This window comes from Macaca nemestrina, chromosome 4, assembly GCF_043159975.1.
Source record: "Macaca nemestrina isolate mMacNem1 chromosome 4, mMacNem.hap1, whole genome shotgun sequence".
NCBI classification, from domain to species: Eukaryota; Metazoa; Chordata; class Mammalia; order Primates; family Cercopithecidae; genus Macaca; species Macaca nemestrina.
Window position 1 is genome coordinate 127,234,153 of NC_092128.1, and position 18,564 is coordinate 127,252,716.

At 46.5% G+C, this 18,564-nt stretch overlaps 1 long non-coding RNA gene across 1 annotated transcript; it reads right to left on the minus strand.

The window, feature by feature from the left end:
* Positions 1-1,158: 1,158 nt before the first annotated feature.
* LOC139362884 (uncharacterized) lies at positions 1,159-18,563 on the minus strand. Its single transcript, XR_011622413.1, has 5 exons — positions 18,386-18,563; positions 14,459-14,581; positions 5,635-5,747; positions 3,769-3,903; positions 1,159-1,584 (listed from the first exon to the last, which is right to left on the minus strand). It is a non-coding gene; the product is annotated as an uncharacterized lncRNA (long non-coding RNA).
* Position 18,564: the final 1 nt, after the last annotated feature.

An 18,564-nucleotide genomic window follows, 5' to 3' on the forward strand; every position in this document is an offset into this window, starting at 1 on the left:
GGTTATGAGTTGTTGATGGTATTATTTGGGGAAATGAAACCAACCTATTGAGCACACACCTAGGCTAAAAGATGGTGCCCATACTACAGGGATAAGGCATTGTTAAAAGTTTTAAAAGGTTTTTAGTTCCTTATTCATAACTTTTCTTGGGTTTGCATAAAGTCAGTTGATACAACAAGATTGAATTTGTTTTTATTATTTAATTTTTATCTTGTAATGAGAGTTGTTTTTGTGTAATTCCTGTTTTAAATCTTATGTAGTTCTAAATCAGCTGTTTTTATTTTATTTTATTTATTTACTTTGTAGAGATTTCAACCTCACTATGTTTCCCAGGCTGGTCTCAAACCTCTGTGCTCAAGCGATTTTCCTGCCTCAGCCTCCCAAAGTGCTGGGATTATAGGATAAATCAGCCGTCTAAAACAAAAGTATGGTCTGGCGCCATACAAAAATTAGCCAGGCGTGTTGGTGGGCACCTGTAATCCCAGCTACTCAGGAGGCTGAGGCAGGAGGATCGCTTGAACCCAGGCAGCAGAGGTTGCAGTGAGCCGAGATCGAGCCACTGCACTTCAGCAGGAGCAACAGAGACCCTGTCTCAAAAAAGAAAAAAAAAAAAAAAAAAAGAATATCACTATCAGTCACTCCTTGATGTAACTGGAGATCTGAGATAATATAACAGCTGTGGCACGGCTATGGACCAGAAAGGGGACAGGAGGCTTCCCCAAGGGTAGCTGTAGTTCAGTAATCCGTTAACAAAAGTCTCCCTTCTAAAGTCTCTGTCTTTTTTTTTTTTTTTTTAAAGACAGAGTCTCACTCTGTCACCCAGGGTGTAAGTGCAGTAGCGTGATCTCGGCTTATTGCAACCTCCACCTCCCAACTTCAAGTGATTCTCCTGCCTCAGCCTCCCAAGTAGTTGGGACTACAGGCATGTGCCACCATGCCCAGTAATTTTTTTTTTTTTTTTTTTTTTTAGCAGAGTTGGGGCTTCACCACTTTGACCAGGGTGGTCTCAAACTCCTGACCTCAAGTGATACCCCTGCCTCAGGCTCCCAAAGTGCTGGGATTACAGGCATGAGCCACCGTGCCCAGCCAAAAGTCTCCTTCTTGAGTCTAAATTGCTTCAAATGCATAGAAGCTCCCATAAAATTGAAATACAACATATAGCAAAGTAAGTCATAGGGGCGATGTAGGAATTAATGTTTCACGAAATGCAGACATTTATGTACAGACAGGTGATGTTATAGATAATAAAGCTAGGACAGGTGATGACCTAAGTCTATTTTGCTGAGCAAAGGGTACCAAAGGGCAAAATACTTCAATTAAGAGAACCATTCATCTCAATATTAACTCTGATGTGACTGTTTAAGTTGCATTCCAACAGACATTACCCAGAATACTGAATAATGGAACTGCTAAGAAAGGGAACATGTTACAATTAACATCTTAATGTAGAATTTCAGCCTATTGGCAAATACATTGGTTCCTGGGATATTGAGCTTTGAAGCAACATGTTCTACAATACTCCTAAAGCCACCAGATATTAGGAAAAGCTGAACATTTTGCTCCTGTAGGCGACTTACCAGTTCCCTGAAAAAATAAAATACAACCAAACACTGAGTAATACAAAAGGGAAAAAAAATGAAACACAAAGAGGAAACTAAGATACATTTTCTTCTCCTGAATGCATTTGCCTGAGGTATATTTGACAAGGTATATTGCCTGGGGTGTTAATGTTTTATATATGTTTTTCTCTTTCTTTTCTTTTGAGACAGATTTTCACTCTTGTCACCCAGGCTGGAGTGAAAGGGTGCGATCTCGGCTCACTGCAACCTCCACCTCCCGGGTTCAAGTGATTCTCCTGCCTCAGACTCCTGAGTATTACAAGCCCGTACCACAATGCCCGGTTAATTTTTTTTTTTTTTTTGAGATGGAGTCTCGCTCTGTCACCCTAGCTGGAGCGCACTGGCGTGATCTTGGCTCACAGCAACCTCTGCCTCCCAGGTTCCGGTGATTTTCCTCCCTCAGCCTCCCAGGTAGCTGGGATTATAGGCGCCCACCACCATGCCCAGCTACTTTTTTGTATTTTTAGTAGAGACTGGGTTTCACCATGTTGGCCAGGCTGGTCTCGAACTCCTGACCTCAGGTGATCCACCCATCTCGGCCTCCCAAAGTGCTGGGATTACAGGCGTGAGCCACCGTGCCCAACCTAATTTTTGTATTTTTAGTAGAGACGGGGTTTCATCATATTGGTTAGGCTGGTCTCAAACTCCTGACCTAGTGATTCATCTGCCTTGGCCTCGGAAAGTGCTGGGATTACAGGCGTGAGCCACTATGCCCAGCCTTACATGTGTTTTTCTAAATGCACTTAGAAATCAATGGGTAGGGCTTGGCTGCTTTAGCACGCCGTCCCAGAATTCTACTGTGCCCATGGACCCAGAAAAACACAAGATGAGGACAAACAAGGAAAGCTTAGGTTTTCCCTGGAGAAAGAGGAAAGGCAGAAACAGACAGGACCACACAACTGGCCAGAAAGACCACCTGTAAGTGCCAAAAGAACCACACAGGCCACACCTTTAATTTCAGCACTTTGGGAAGCCAAGGTAGAAAATCACTTGAGGCCAGTAGGTTGAGAACAGCCTGGGCAACATAGCAAGACCCCATCTCTACAAGAAATTTTTTAAAGGCTGGGTATAGTGGCTCAAACCTATAATTCCAACACTTTGGGAGGCTGAGGTGGGAAAATTGGTCACTTGAGCCCACAAGTTCAAGACCAGCCTGGGCAACGTAGTGAGACCCTGTGTCTATAAAAAAAATAAAAAATAAAAAAATCCGGCATGGTGGCCTATGTCTGTAGTCCCAGCTACTTAGGAAGCGGAGGCAGGAGGATCCCTTGAGCCCAGAAGGTTGATGCTGCAGTGAGCTGTGTTCATGCCACTGGACTTCAGCCTGGGTGACAAAGCAAGACCCTCACACACACACACACAAAAATTTCTTTTAATTAGCTGGGCATGGTGGCATGCACTTGTAGTCCTTACTACTAAGGACGTTAAGGTGGGAGGGCCACCTGACCCCAGGAGTTCAAGGCTGCAGTGGGACATGATTATACCACTGTACTCTAACCTGGGCAACAGAATGAGACTCTGACTCTAAAAAAAAAAATAATAGGCCGGGTGTGGTGGCTCACACCTGTAATCCCAGCACAGTGGGAGGCCGAGGCAGGCAGATCACTTGAGGTGAAGAGTTCGAGACCAGCCTGGCCAACATGGTGAAACCCATCTCTACTAAAAATACAAAAATTAGCCAGGTGTGGTGGCGGGTGCCTGTAATCCCAGCTACTCCTGAGGCTGAGGCAGGAGAATCCCAGCAGTTTGGGAGTCCAAGGCGGGCGGATCACCTGAGGTCAGGAGTTTGAGACCAGCCTAACCAACATGGTGAAATCCTGTCTCTACTAAAAATACAAAAACTAGCCTGGCATGGTGGGTGCCTGAAACCCCAACCACTCGGGAGGCTGAGGCAGGAGAATCACTTGAACCAGGGAGGCAGAAGTTTCAGTGAGCCGAGATTGTACCACTGCACTCCAGTCTGGGCGACAGAGCGAGACTCTGCCTCAAAAAATAAAATAAATAAATACATAAATAAAATTTTTAAAAAATGAAAATAAATAAACCACCCAGAGGGCGCTCTAAAGCAATAGTTAGATGCTCTCAGGAGGACTTGCCCTCCCCTCCCACACTGGTGCTGAAATACACCTGGAGCAGGGGCTCCTCTTACCTTATGCTGGGGGTCAGGTGTAGGGGGTGCTCTGCTATGAGTCTCTGCACCTGCTCCCTGGAGGTCTGGATGAGGGCTAAGCGCTCCGTGAGAGCAGATTTGAAAGGCACTGCCCCGCCCATGGCTCGCCGTGTCCTAGGAGGGAGACCCAAAAGTCAGGCCAGCCAGGTCCGCTGTCCTTGAGGTTAACATGCCTTACTGCCCCGGGTCTGCACAACATCCACCAACAGGAAGATGCTACCAAGAATCCCACTGTGCAACAGACAGGCTTTGCTGCTATGAGAGCAAGGCCCTGGAATAAACTTTTGAAGTTTTGCTTGAAAATAACATTAACAAGCTGGGCGCAATGACTCACGCCTATAATGCCAAAACTTTGGGAAGCTGAGGTGGGCAAATCACCTGAAGCCAGGAGTTCAAGACCAGCCTGGACAACATGACGAAACCCCATCTCTACTAAAAAAAATGCTAAAGTCAGCCAGGTGTGGTGGTGCACACCTGTAATCCCAGCTACTTGGGAGGCTGAGGCAGGAGAGTTGCTGGAACCTGGGAGGTGGAGGCTGCAGTGAGACAAGATCGTGCCACTGCACCCCAGCCTGGACGACAGAGACTCTATCTCAAAAAAAAAAAAAAAAAAAAGTTACACAGTCTATTCATAGGTAGTTTTCTTGAAAGCTGTGAGCTGTCATAAATCAAGAAAGAGACCAAAGGCTAACCGTTCTTCCATGAAAGGAAGTGAAAAATAAAATGGTGGCTAGGCGTGGTAGCTCATGCCTGTGATCCCAGCACTTTGGGAGGCCGAGGCGGGCAGATCACGAGGTTAGGAGTTCAAGACCAGGCTGGCCAACATGGTGAAACACCATCTCCACTAAAAATACAAAATTTAGCCGGGCGTGGTGGTGCGCGCCTGTAATTCCAGCTACTTGGGAGGCTGAGACAGGAGAATTGCTTGAACCCAGGAGGTGGAGGTTGCAGTAAGCCGAGATTGCACCATTGCACTCCAGCCTGGTGACAGAGCAAGACACTGTCTTGAAAAAAAAAAAAGAAAGAAAATGACATGGTGCATTACTGGGGGACTGGGGCTGCAGAGGGTGGTGCCCAGCTGCAGGACGGGAGGCGGGAGGGCAGGAGGGAGGGAGGGAGGGAGGGGCTCTGACCCAGGATCCACCAAGAGGCTCTGAACCTTTCTAGGGAACCACCAAGGCCACACTTTCAACTATGACACAAAGCCGCTGGACACTTGGACCCCACCTCCCAGGCCATCTTCTTTGGTTAGTGATGGTTGTCATTTCCCTGATCGAGCTAAGAACATGTCTTATCCATATTTGTTTGCCATAAATATTTATATAAATGAATGAATATATCAAATTTAGCTCTAAGGAATGAAAGAAAAAGCCTAGTACTCATGTTCCATAGCCAGGGTCTAGCACTTCATCCAAAACAGCCACTCTTTAGAAAGTCTTTATCATTTCATGGTTGGGTGCGGTGGCTCACGCCTGTAATCCCAGCACTTTGGGAGGCCGAGGCGGGTGGATCCCGAGGTCAGGAGTTTGAGACCACCTGACCAACAAGGTGAAACTCCGTCTCTACTAAAAATACAAAAATTAGCCGGGCATGGTTGCACACGCCTGTAATCCTAGCTACTCAGGAGGCTGAGGCAGGATAATCGCTTGAACCCGGGAGGTGGAGGTTGCAGTGAGCCAAGACTGTGCCATTGCACTCTAGTCTGGGCAAGAGAGTGAGACTCTGTCTCAAAAAAAAAAAAAAAAAACCAGAAAAGAAATTCTTTATCATTTCGTAAAGTGAATAAATGCTATCCCTACATTTCTGACACCACATCCTCTACACCACAGATTTTGGCTAGCTCACCAATTCCTTCTTCTCTGATGACCATGCTGTCAACATCAAAACATACAGCATTTGCTGAGTAGGAAAGCTTCCTCAGCTCTGAGTGGGAGACCATCCTTGGAAGAATTTTCCTCCTACAAGAAAAAAAGATAAATGTATTTTAGACATCAAATAAAATTATGAAAAGATCCCACCTTGCCTACTAAGCCAGCCTAATTTGTGTCAAAGTCAGTGCAGGCCCCATAAGAGTGTATTCATTAATTCAATCATTTCTTTTTCCTTTTTTTTTTTTTTGCTTCCCACACTATACCAATTTCTTCTTTCTTTCTGTTTTATTATTACTATTTTTTTTAGATGGAGTTTTACTCTGTTGCCCAGGCTGGAGGGCAGTGGCATGATCTTGGCTTACGGCAAACTCCACCTCCCTGGTTTAAGTGATTTTCGTGCCTCAGCCTCCTGAGTAGCTGGGATTACAGGCATGTGCCACTACACCCGGCTAATTGTTTATTTGTTTATTTTTTTATTTTTATTAGAGATGGGGTTTCACCATGTTGGCCAGGCTGGTCTTGAACTCCTGACCTCAGGTGATCTGCCCACCTCGGCCTGCCAAAGTGCTGGGATTACAGGTGTGAGCCACTGCGCCTGGCTGGTACCAACTTTTAAATATATTTGATGTTGAGACTGGGTGTGGTGGGTCACTCCTGTAATCCCAGCACTTTGGGAGGCCAAGGCTGGCAGATCACCTGAGGTCAGGAGTTTGAGACCAGCCTGGACAACATGGTGAAATCTACTAAAAAAAAAAAAAAAATTAGCTGGGCATGGTGGTGAGCACCCATAATCCCAGCTACCCAGGAGGCTGAGGCAGGAGAATCACTGGAACCTGGGAGGCAGAGGCTGCAGTGAGCCAAGATGGCACCACTGCACTCCAGCCTGTTAGACAAAGCAAGACTGTCTGAAAAAAAAAAATATATATATATATATGTAAATATAAAAAAGGTAACTACATAAACAAATATAAATATAAATATAAATATATATATGATGTTGAACCAATATTCATTTATTTTTGACCTAATTGAAGAAAGAAAGCAAGCATTAAAGTAGAGGTGTGCATAAGGCTCTATGCGCACATAGGAAAAATGTTTAGCCTTATCTATGAAACAGGGCTTCACACTGGGCACAGTGGCTCATGCCTGTAATTCCAGCACTTTGGGAGGCTAAAGCAGGAAGATCGCTGAAGGCCAGGAGTTCGAGACCAGCCTGGGGAACACAGAGAGACTGAGTCTCTACTAAAAATAAGAATACAAAAAATTAGCTGGGCATGGTGGTGCACACCTGTAATCCCAGCTACTTGGGAGGCTGAGGCAGGAGAATCACTTGAACCTGGGAGGTGGAGGCTGCAGTGAGCTGAGATTGTGTCACTGTACTCCAGTATGGGCAACAGAGCAAGATCCTGACTCTAACTAAAGGAAAAGAAAAGAAAGAAGGTTTCAAGGAGGCACAGGTATTTCAGCTGAATCTGACAGGTAAGTGGCCCTCTGAGTGGCTTGTCAAAGGGCAGGGTATCAATTTGGTGTGTGCTGGGAGGAGAGGAAGGGAGGTAGAGGCAAGGAGAGAGGCTTGTGATGGCAGAGGGAGGAGTGTGAGCAAAGACAAGGAGGAGGAAGCAGATGACCTGCTGGAAGCTACCCCATGGCTTGGTCCAGGGGCCTGGCAGTGCATCAGGAGTTCAAACTAAGCAGGTCCTAGGGCCAGGCTAAGGAGTTTAGACATTAGGCTTCAGGTACTGGAAAAGACTTTAAGCCTCAGAAGAAAGGTCAGAGCTAAATATAAGGGCTAAATATACACGTCGCCAATGTAGAGGTGCTAGTTGAAGACGTGATCTGATTAAAGGCCAGGGAGAGGCTGGGCGTAGTGGCTCATGCCTGTAATCCTAGCACTCTGGGAGGCTGAGGCGGGAAGTTCACTTAAGGCCAGGAGTTCAAGACCAGTCTGGCCAACATGACAAAATCCCATCTCTACTAAAAATACAAAAATCAGCTGGGCAGGGTGGGGTACACTAGTAGTCCCAGCTACTTGGGAGGTTGAGGCAGGAGAATCACTTGAACCTGGGAGGTGGAGATTGTAGTAAGCCAAGATCACACCACTGCCCTCCAGCATGGGGCCACAGAGTGAGACCCTGTCTCAAGAAAATAAAAAATAACAAAAATAAAGTCCATGGAGAACAGAAAGAGGGAGAAGAGAAGAGCGCTAAGGATAGAGCCTACAGGACCACCACCTTTATGTCCTGACTTGAGCCTGGGAAGAAGGAAAATGGTGAAGGTACAGGAAGAAACTTTGGGAGGCACACTGCTACAGAAGCTGCAGAGGACAGAGATTCATAAAGAATTTTTTTTTTTTTTTTTTGAGACAAGTTCTCACTCTGTCACCCAGGCTGGAGTGCAGTGGTACAATTGTGGCTCACTGCAGCCTCCAATCCCTGGGCTCAAGCGATCCTCCTGCCTCAGTCTCCCAAGTAGCAGAGACTACAGGCACGTGCCACTATGCCTGGCTAATTAAAAAAACAATTTTTTTTGTACAGATGGGGGTCTTGCTATGGTGCCCAGACTGGTCTTGAACTCCTGGATTCAAGCAATCTTCCCACCTAGATCTCCCAAAGTGGTGGGATTACAGGCATGAGGCCCCCATACCTGGCATTTATTTGTTAGAAAATCTTTGGACTAGAATTAGGGTGAAAGGGATCCTCAACGTTGCCTAGACCAGCCTCCCATCAGAGACTAATATGTCAAATACAAGGCTACACAGATGATGTAAATAATCTATATTTAGAATAGACTGTGGTTAAAAACAGACTCAAAGCAGATGAGCAACCCACTGTTCAGCTGATTTTTAACCAATGCAGTTGGCAGAATAATGCCATTTAAAGTTGACCTGGAAAAAAAAATCTTTTAAGTCAGGGGTCAGCAAACTATGGCTTGTAGGCCAAATCCACCCTGCCACCTGGTTTTGTATGGCTCACAAGTAAGAACGATTTTTACATTTTATCTTACTTTATTTTTTTTGAGACAGGATCTCATTCTATCACCTAGGCTGGAGTGCAGTGTTGCCATCATAGCTCGCTGCAGCTTCAAACTCCTGGACTCAAGTGATTCTTCCATCTTGGGCTCTCGAGTGGCTGGGACTACAGGTGTGAGCCACCATGCCTGGCTGATTTTTACATTTTAAACAGTTGAAAAAAAATCAAATAGAAGAATAGTATTTTTTGACATGTAAAAATTAATGAAATTCAAATTTCAGGCTGGCTACAGTGGCTCACGCCTGCTAATCCTAGCACTTTGGGAGGCTGAGACAGGAGGATTACTTGAAGCCAGGAGTTCAACATCAATCTGGGCAACATAGCAAGACCCCATCTCTACAAATGTATTTTTAAAATTAGCCAGGTGTGATGACACACACCTACAGACCTAGCTACTCAGGAGGCTGAGGCAGAAGGATTGCTTGAGCACAGGAGTTTGAGGCTGCACTGAGCTACGACCATGACATTGCACTGCAGCCTGGGTGACAGAATGAGAGCCTGTCTCAAAAGTAATAATAATAAATAAAAATGAAATGCAAATTTCAGTGTCTATTAATAATTCTTTTTTTTTTTTTTTTAAGGAGTCTCACTCTGTCACGCAGGCTGGAGTGCAGTGGCGCAATCTTGACTCACTACAATCTCTGCCTCCCAGGTTTAAGCAATTCTCCTGCCCCAGCCTCCCGAGTAGCTGGGATTACAGGCACATGCCACCACGCCCAGCTAATTTTTGTATTTTAGTAGAGATGGGGTTTCACCATGGTGGCCAGGCTGGTCTCAAACTCCTGTCCTCAGTAGAGATGGGATTTCACCATGGTGGCCAGGCTGGTCTCAAACTCCTGTCCTCAAGTGATCCACCTGCCTCAGCCTCCCAAAATGCTGTGATTACAGACCAGCCTAGCCAACATGGTGAAACCCTGTCTCTATAAGAAAAGATAAAAAATAAAAAGAAAAAGTAAAAAGAAACCAGTCATTTGGCTTCAGTCCAGCAGGAATCAAGCTAATTCATACTACATGCCCAGGTAGGCTCACTGTAAAGGTGTCGAAGTCAGCAGGTCTTTCAGCAGAGAAACAGCACTTAAGGTAATGCAATTCCACTAAGTATGGAGAATGAAGCATAAGTGAGTGAATAGGAAGCCAGAAACAGACAAATAGTGTAAAAGCAGCTACAATGAGATAAGTGGGACAAGCTAAAGAACTTTTTAAGAAGATGCAAGAGAAGGCTGAGTGTGGTGGCTCACGCCTGTAATCCCAGAACTTTGGGAGGCTGAGGAGGGCAGATCACCTGAGGTTGGGAGTTTGAGACCAGCCTGACTAACACGGAGAAAACCCATCTCTAGTAAAAATACAAAATTAGCTGGGCATGGTGGTGCACGCCTGTAATCACAGCTATTCAGGAGGCTGAAGCAGGAGAATCGCTTGAACCCGGGAATTGGAGTTTGCGGTGAGCCGAGATGGCACCATCGCACTCCAGCCTGGGCAACAAGAATGAAACTCCATCTCAAAAAAAAAAAAAAAAAAAAAAAAAAGAAGGTACATGAGGCAACACAACAGAACTAAGAATGGGCAATGCTCCTGAGAACGACTGATGGGCACCAGAACCTCAAAGCCAGTCCCCAAGGACCCGGACACAAGACCCGAGAGAGGAATGCATGGGCGCCATCTTCAAGAGGCTTCCAGTGTTGTTGAGATGATCAGACAAATAATTACTGGCCATGTTTGAAAAACCAGGTGCTTTGGCCGCGAGCGATGATCATGCCTGTAATCCCAGCACTTTGGGAGGCCGAGGTGGGCGGATCACCTGAGGTCAGGAGTTTGAGACCAGCCAGGCCAACACAGTGAAACCCCATCTGTACTGGAAGTACAAAAACTAGCCAGGTGCTTGTAATCCCAGCTACTCAGGAGGCTGAGGCAGGAGAATCACTTGAACCCGGGAGGCGGAGGTTGCAGTGAGCTGAGATAGTGCCAGTGCACTCCAGCTTGGGTGACAAGAGCGAAACTCTGTCTCAAAAAAAAAAAAAAGACAAACCAGGTACTTGAACCTCTTTCCAACCACTGACACTAGCAATAGCTTCAATGAGACTGGCCGGGTGCAGTGGCTCACACTTGTAATAATTCCAGCACTTTGGGAGGCTGAGACAGCAGGATCCCTTGAGCTCAGGAGTTTGAGACCAGCCTGGGGAATATAGTGAGATTACTTCTCTAAAAGAATAATAAAAAAAAATTGGTGGGGCATGGTGGTGCACGCCTGTGGTCCCAGGTATTCAAGAGCCTGAGGTGGTAGGATGGCTGGAGCCCAGGAGTTCAAGGGTGCAGTGAGCCGAGATCAGGCCATAGCACTCCAGCCTGGGTGACAGAGTGAGACACCGTCTCGAAAAAAAAAAAAAAAAAAAGCAAGACCATCAGCCTTGAGTTTGAAAGGAAATTTACATTTCCTCCACTAAAAGTTAGAACTGATTTACACATCCCCAGCTGACCACTAGGCCTAATATACAGCTCAGAATTGTTGACACCTGCCTTCTGGGTTGTAATGTGGTCCCAAGGAGAAAACAGAGTATTTTTGGCTCTTTTTTTAGAGACAAGGTCTCACTCTGTCGCCCACACTGGAGTGCCAATGGTGTAATCATAGCTCACTGTGGCCTCAACCTCCTGGGCTGAAGTGATCCTCCTGCCTCAGCCTCCTGAGTAGCAGAGACTACAGGCACACACCACCACACCCAGCTAAGTTATTATTATTATTATTATTATTATTATTATTGCAGAGATGAGGTCTCACTATATTACCCAGGCTGGTCTTGAATTCCTGGCCTCAAATGATCCTCCCATCTTGCCTCCCAAAGTGCTGGGATTATAAGCTTGAGCCACAGTGCTGGCCAAAATAGAACATTAGAGACACACTTTACATTGAATTTACTTGGAAGGCTGATTCTTTTTCCACACCCTCCCTAGGAGAGCGAGCTGGATTTTAGGACCTTAACTCTGCCCATGAAATGGACCGGCCAGGGGAGATGGCCTTTACCCGTTGGGTTACAAGAGTATCATCTCCCTCCCTGCTTGATTGAGCAGCTGAGCAAACTCGGCCACAGCTCCTTTGAGGTCTTTCCATCCTGCTCTGCAAAATGCTGTACTTCTGATTTCCTCCTTTTTTATTTTTATTTTTATTTTTGAGATGGGGTCTCACTCTGTTGCCCAGGCTGGAGTGCAATGATGTGATCTCGGCTCACTGCAACCTCCGCCTCCCGGGTTCAAGCAATTCTCCTGCCTCCCGAGTAGCTGGGATTGTCACCCCACCATGCCTGGCTAATTCTTTTGTATTTTTAGTAGAGACAGAGTTTCACCATGTTGGCCAGGCCGGTCTCAAACTCCTGACCTCAAGTGATCCACCTGCCTTCACCTCCCAAAGTGCTAGGATGACAGGTGTGAGCCACCACGCCTGGCCGATTTCCTCCTGTTTTCATTGTCTCTACCAGGAGTGACTCACAATCCATGCATGTTTAAAATTCTTGTGGCTATAGGGGAAAAAAAGTCTGCCTAGTAAGTTCAGTTGCTTCAAAGTAAATTGTGTACATCAGAATTCCACACACAGAAAAATCATTGCCGGAGAATGGACTCTGGATTCTTCATATTTGGCTCTAACAGGGAGGGAGAGGGCAGGGCCAGGGGTAGAAGACACGCCGGTGGGAAGGTCTATTCTCAGATTCTCAGACACAGAGGCTCCCAGGCCCCATCCGGACCACTGCCTTCTGCAGCTCAGAACAGAACTTCTGCCTGGCTGGCCCCAGCTACTTCATCTGGGGCAAGCAAAGGACCAACTGATTAAAAAAAAAAAAAAAAAAGCCACTGCTGACAAGGCCTTCTTGCCAATAGTTCCAAAGTACAAAAGCAAGTTTTCCTGCAGGGCCAGCCTTTGGAGGCCTGATTTTGGATAAGAGGAAAAAAGTTCCTTGCCCAAACAAACGCTTTCCCAACTTCTCAATCTCTGCATCTTTCAAGAGACTTCTAAGATCACCTTGCTTCCTTCACCTTTTGTTAGGACTGACCTCTTATCTTCACCTGTGTAAGGAAAAAATAAAAGCCAGTGTGGAGGTTGTGAAGGTCACGCATAGTTGTGAGAACTAAGCTTACTTGCTTTGGTAGTAGGGACAAATTTGTTCAGGCCCCCAGGCATTGAAAGAGTACACAGCAGATTCTGAAAAGGTTCTGAATCAGAGGACAGTCAAAGAGGCTCCCTGTAACAAGGGCTGGAAGTCCCCAGCCCATGCCCTTACACTCTATTTTATTTTATCCTTTTTTTTTTAGATAGTCTTGCTCTGTCACCCAGGCTGGAGTGCAGTGGTACGATCTTGGCTCACTGCAATCTCTGCCTCCCGGGTTCAAGCGATTCTCACGTCTCAGCCTCCCGAATAGCTGGGATCAGAAGCATGCGCCGCCACAAGTGGCTAATTTTTGTATTTTCAGTAGAGATGGGGTTTCACTATGTTGGCCAGGCTGGTCTTGAACTCCTGACCTCAGGTGATCTGCGCACTTCAGCCTCCCAAAATGCTGGGATTACAGGTGTGAGCCACCACACCTGGCCTTATGCTATATTTTATGATTAAAAAAAAAAAAAAAGCCAGCACAGCCATAAAAAAGAATGAAATTATGTCCTTTGCTACAACATGAATGCAGCTAGAGGCCATTATCCTAAGTGAATTAGCGCAGAAACAGAAAACCAAATACCACATGTTCTTACTTACAAGTGGGAGCTAAACACTGGGTACACATGGATACAAAGACGGGAAAAACACACACTGTTGGCCAGGCACGGTGACTAACACCTGTAATCCCAGCACTTTGGGAGGCTGAGGTGGGCGAATCACCTGAGATCAGGAGTTCGAGACCTGCCTGGCTAACATGGTGAAACTCCATCTCTACTAAAAATACAAAAATTAGTGGGGCATGGTGGCAGGCACCTGTAATCCCAGCTACTCAGGAGGCTGAGGCAGGAGAATCGCTTGAACCCGGGAGGCGGAGGTTGTAGTGAGCTGAGATCACACCATTGTGCTCCAGCCTCGGCGACAGAGTGAGACTTTGTGAAACAACAACAACAAAACCAGAACCAGATACTGAGGACTACAAGAAGGCAGCGGAAGGAGGGCAAGGACTGAGAAACGACCTACTGGGTACTGCGCTCAAACCCTGGGTGATGGGATCAATTGTACCCCAAACCTCAGCATTATGTGATATACCCATGTAACAAACCTGCACATGTACTCCTTGAAGCTAAAATAAAAGTTGAAATGATATGTAATATAACCAGCTATTCTGGGAAGCTGAGATCTTCTGCATGCCACATAGTTGACATCAATTTTTAAAATTCAGGTGAGGAGTAAACTGCAGGTTGGGTGTGGTGGCTCACACCTGTAATCCCAGCACTTTGGGAGGCTGAGACGGATGGATGACCTGAGGTTGAGAGTTCAAGACCAGCCTGGCCAACATAGTGAAATCCTGTCTCTACTAAACATACAAAAATTAATCAGGTGTGGTGGCCCGCACCTGTAATCCCAGCTACTCAGGAGGCTGAGGCAGGAGAATCACTTGAACTCAGGAGGTAGAGGTTGCAGTAAGCCAAGATTGCGCCACTGCACTCCAGCCTGGGTGACAGAGCACAACTCTGTCTCAAAAAAAGGAGTAAACTGCTGGCAGACAAACATTTAACAGTCCAATGCATAAAAACATTACAATGACAGCAAACAAACAAAACAAAACCGAAAAAAGACAAATCAGACTCACGTGTCTCCAGCGCTAGATTTCTAGACCACACTATTCTGTTCCTTCCCAAGATAAAAATGCAGCACAAAGTTCTGACTACACATTTCTTCAAGAAAGACTGTTGGATTCTGCAAGAGCAAGAGCCTAGAAAGAGAGAATGAGGAAATGAACATCGTAGTCCACACACAAAACAGGAAAGAGGGAGACTGTCTGGCTTCACTCTCTCTCCTGGTGGGACTAGCACAAAAACGGGTCAGGCAAAATTTCCTAAGACTGCTTGCTTCCTCTGAGAAACGCTTTACTCCTATCCCCTTCAATCACTGTAGAGTCAACATACTCTTTTCTATGGCTTCAATCCTGCAAGGTTCAGGTCTGACAGGAAATCACATATGCCTGATTAGCAGGGTACAAAGGCAAGGGAGAGGGAGAGGGAGAGGGAAAGAGAATCTCTTGGGAGAACTAAATGCATAGACAAAGAAGCAGACTGGAGCGGGTGCGGTGGCTGATGCCTGTAATCCCAGCACTTTGGGAGGCTGAGGTAGGAGAATCGCTTGAACCCAAGGGGCAGAGGTTGCAGTGAGCTGAGATCGCACCATTGCACTCCAGCCTGGGTGACAGAGTGAGACTGTCAAAAAAACAAAAACAAAATCAAAAACAAAAAAATTCACCAAGTGAGGTGGCACATGGCTGTGGTCCCAGCTACTCGAGAGACTGAGGCAGGAGAATTGCTTGAACCCCGGAAGCGGAGTTTGCAGTGAGCCAAGATCGTGCCTCTGCACTCTAGCCTGGGTGATAGAGCAAGACTCTATCTCAAAAAATAAAATAAAATAAAATAAAAATAAAATAAATAAATAAATAAAATGAGGGGACAGAGACAACAGCATCCCAAGATGAATCAGAGGAAGAATCTGCTGCCCAGCTACAAGGGAGCAAAGACAACTGCTGTGTGTGTGTGTGTGTGTGTGTGTGTGTGTGTGTGTCTGAGACAGGGTCTTGCTCTGTCACCCAGGCTGGAGTGCAGCAGTGCAATCACAGCTCATTGCAGCCTAGAACCCCTGGGCTTAAGCAATCCTCCTGCCTCGGCCTCCTGAATATTAGGGACTACAGATGACCACCACCATGCCCAGCTAATTTTTTATTTTTTGTAGAAACAGGGTCTTGCTATGTTGCCCAGGCTGACCTTGAACTCATGGCCTCAAGGGATCCTCCCACATCGGCCTCCTAAAGTGCTGAGATGACAGCTGTGAGCCACCACACTGGGCCTGCAGTTTCTTATAAATATATACTCACCATAAGACCCAGCAAGGCCAGGCGCGGTGGTTCATGCCTATAATCCCAGCACTTTGGGAGGCTGAGGCAAGCAGATCACCTGAGGTCAGGAGTTTGAAACTGGCCTGACCAACATGGTAAAATCCCGTCTCTACTAAAAATACTAAATTAGCCAGGTGTGGTGGCGCATGCCTGTAATCCCAGCTACTAGAGAGGCTGAGGCAGGAGAATTGCTTGAATCCGGAAGGCAGAGGTTGCAGTGAGCCGAGATCACGCCATTGCACTCCAGCCTGGGTAACAAGAACGAAACTCTGTCTCACAAAAAAAAAAAAAAAAAAAAGACCCAGCAATTGCAATCTTGGAGTTTTATCCAAGAGAAACGAACATATATTCATAGCAGCTTTCTGACTACCCAACACTAGAAAAAACCCAAATGTTCATTAACAGATAAATAGCTAAACAAATTGTAGTATATCACTACAATGGAACACTACTCAGTAATAAAAAGAAATGAATTACCGATACATGCTACAACATGGATAAATATTTGAAAAATCATACTAATGGGGCCAGATGCGGTGGCTGACGCCTGTAATCCCACAAGGCAGGTGGATCACGAGGTCAGGAGTTCAAGACCAGCCTGGTCAACACGGCAAAACCCTGTCTCTACTAAAAATACAAAAATTAGCCGGGCGTGGTGGCATGGCATGTACCTGTAATCCCACCTACTTGGGAGGCTGAGGCAGGAGAATCACTTGAACCTGGGAGACGGAGGTTGCAGTGAGGCAAGATCACACCATTGCACTCCAGCCTTGGTGACAGAGTGAGATACTAGTCTCAAAAAATAAATAAATAAAAAATAAAATAAAATTTAAAAATTAAAAAAAAGAAGAGTACACGGGATGGGAGAACTTATTGCAGCTACCTTGGAAAATATAATCTGCCACAGAGGGCAAGTAGAAAGAATGTTGGAGCTTAAGATTTCAGAAATCTAGCTGTCCAAAAGGATCACAAGAGCCGTTCCTGTGGCGGCTTAAGGGGAGTGGAAGCAAAGATCATCAGAGCTGAAGAAGATGTGGGATGGTGATTTCAGGTGAATTCATGCTCATCCATGTGGAACGCTGACATGCTCAGGAAAGTAGAAGGATTTCAGAGAACAGAGGGCAAAACACGATTTCATTATTTTTTTTTTTTAGAAACAGGATCTTTCTTTGTCTCCTAGGCTGGAGTGCAGTGGCGTGATCATAGCTCACTGTATGTAGCCTTGAACTCCTGGGCTAGATCCTTATGCCTCAGTCTCCTGAATAGCTACGGCTACAGTGTGTGCCACCATGGCTGGCTAATTTTGTATTTTCATTTTTTGTAGAGATGGGTTCTTGCTATGTTGCCTAGGCTGGTTTGTAACTCCTGGCCTCAACTGATCCTCCCACATTGGCCTCTCAAAGCATTGGGATTACAGGCATGAGCCACTGTGCTCCACCACAAAACACTTTTTTTCTTTGAGACGGGAGTTTTGAGACGGGAGTTTCACTCTTGTTGCCCAGGCTGGAGTGCAATGGCGCGATCTTGGCTCACCGCAAACTCCACCTCCTGGGTTTAAGCGATTCTCCTGCCTCAGCCTCCTGAGTAGCTGGGGTTACAGGCATGCACCACCACGTCCGGCTAATTTTGTACTTTTAGTAGAGATGGGAGTTTCTCCATGTTGGTCAGGCTGGTCTTGAACTCCCGACCTCAGGTGATCTGCCTGCCTCAGCCTCCCAAAGTGCTGGGATTACAGGTATGAGCCACAATGCCGGGCCCACAAAACACTCTTTTAAAAGCTTTTGTCTATTTTTCTGGAGTGGTGAAATTATCTCTGTGGTGAGGACTTCCTTTTTATTTGGGAAAAGATATTTGCTGTGGGCCTATTGTTTGTGCAAAGATACTAACAGCTAATATTTTTTGAGTGTCCATTCATTCATTCAAAATATATGTACCGGGGCCAGGCGTGATGGCTCACGCCTGTAATCCCAACACTTTGGGAGGCAGAGGCAGGTGGATCACTTGAGGTCAGGAGTTCGAGACCAGCCTGGCCAACATGCTAGAACCCTGTATCTACTAAAAATACAAAAATTAGCCAGGTATGGTGGCGTGCGCCTGTACTTGAGAGGCTGAGGCAGGACAATGGCTTGAACCCAGGAGGCAGAGGTTGTAGTGAGCTGAGATCACACCACTGCACTCCAGCTTGGCGACAAAGCGAGACTCTGTCTCAGGAAAAACAAACAAACAAACAAAACCAAACCAAAACAGCAAAAAAATTTAAAAAGTTCTAGTATCTAAAATGAGCAAAATCGTCGGGCGCGGTGGATCACACCTATAATGCAGGCCCATCGTTTCCATTTTTAAAAAGATGTTTTCTTCGTTTCCTAGCCCCGTCTACCCCGCTACGAAGTTTCAAAGGCTTAATGCTATTACAACCGGCCGTCAGAGGTCAAGCTCGGGGATGCAGCTCCCTAATACGTGGCAGCCTCAGAGGGGCCGACCCTGCCCAGGATGAGCGGCGCCAAGTGGCGGGAGACTCTCCCGGGGTCCCCGAGCCCTGGCTGGGGAAGGTGTTGTGGGACGCACGTGGCCTCAGGTGAGGCCAATGCGCCGCCAGGGCTGCAGCTGGCGCTGGCCATTGAGGAGCTTCTGCGCTACCTCGCGATCGTGCCCGGCACTTCCAGCAGGCCGGGAAGTGGTAAAGCTCCTCCTAGTAGCTTATGGGCGGAGGCGGCCGGGCAAAAGCCCGCGGACAATGATCGGCAAGTTCAGATGATGCCAGTCTGGCAGCTTGTGGCCACCCGCCCGCGAATGCGCGCTCCTGGAAGATCCAGCAA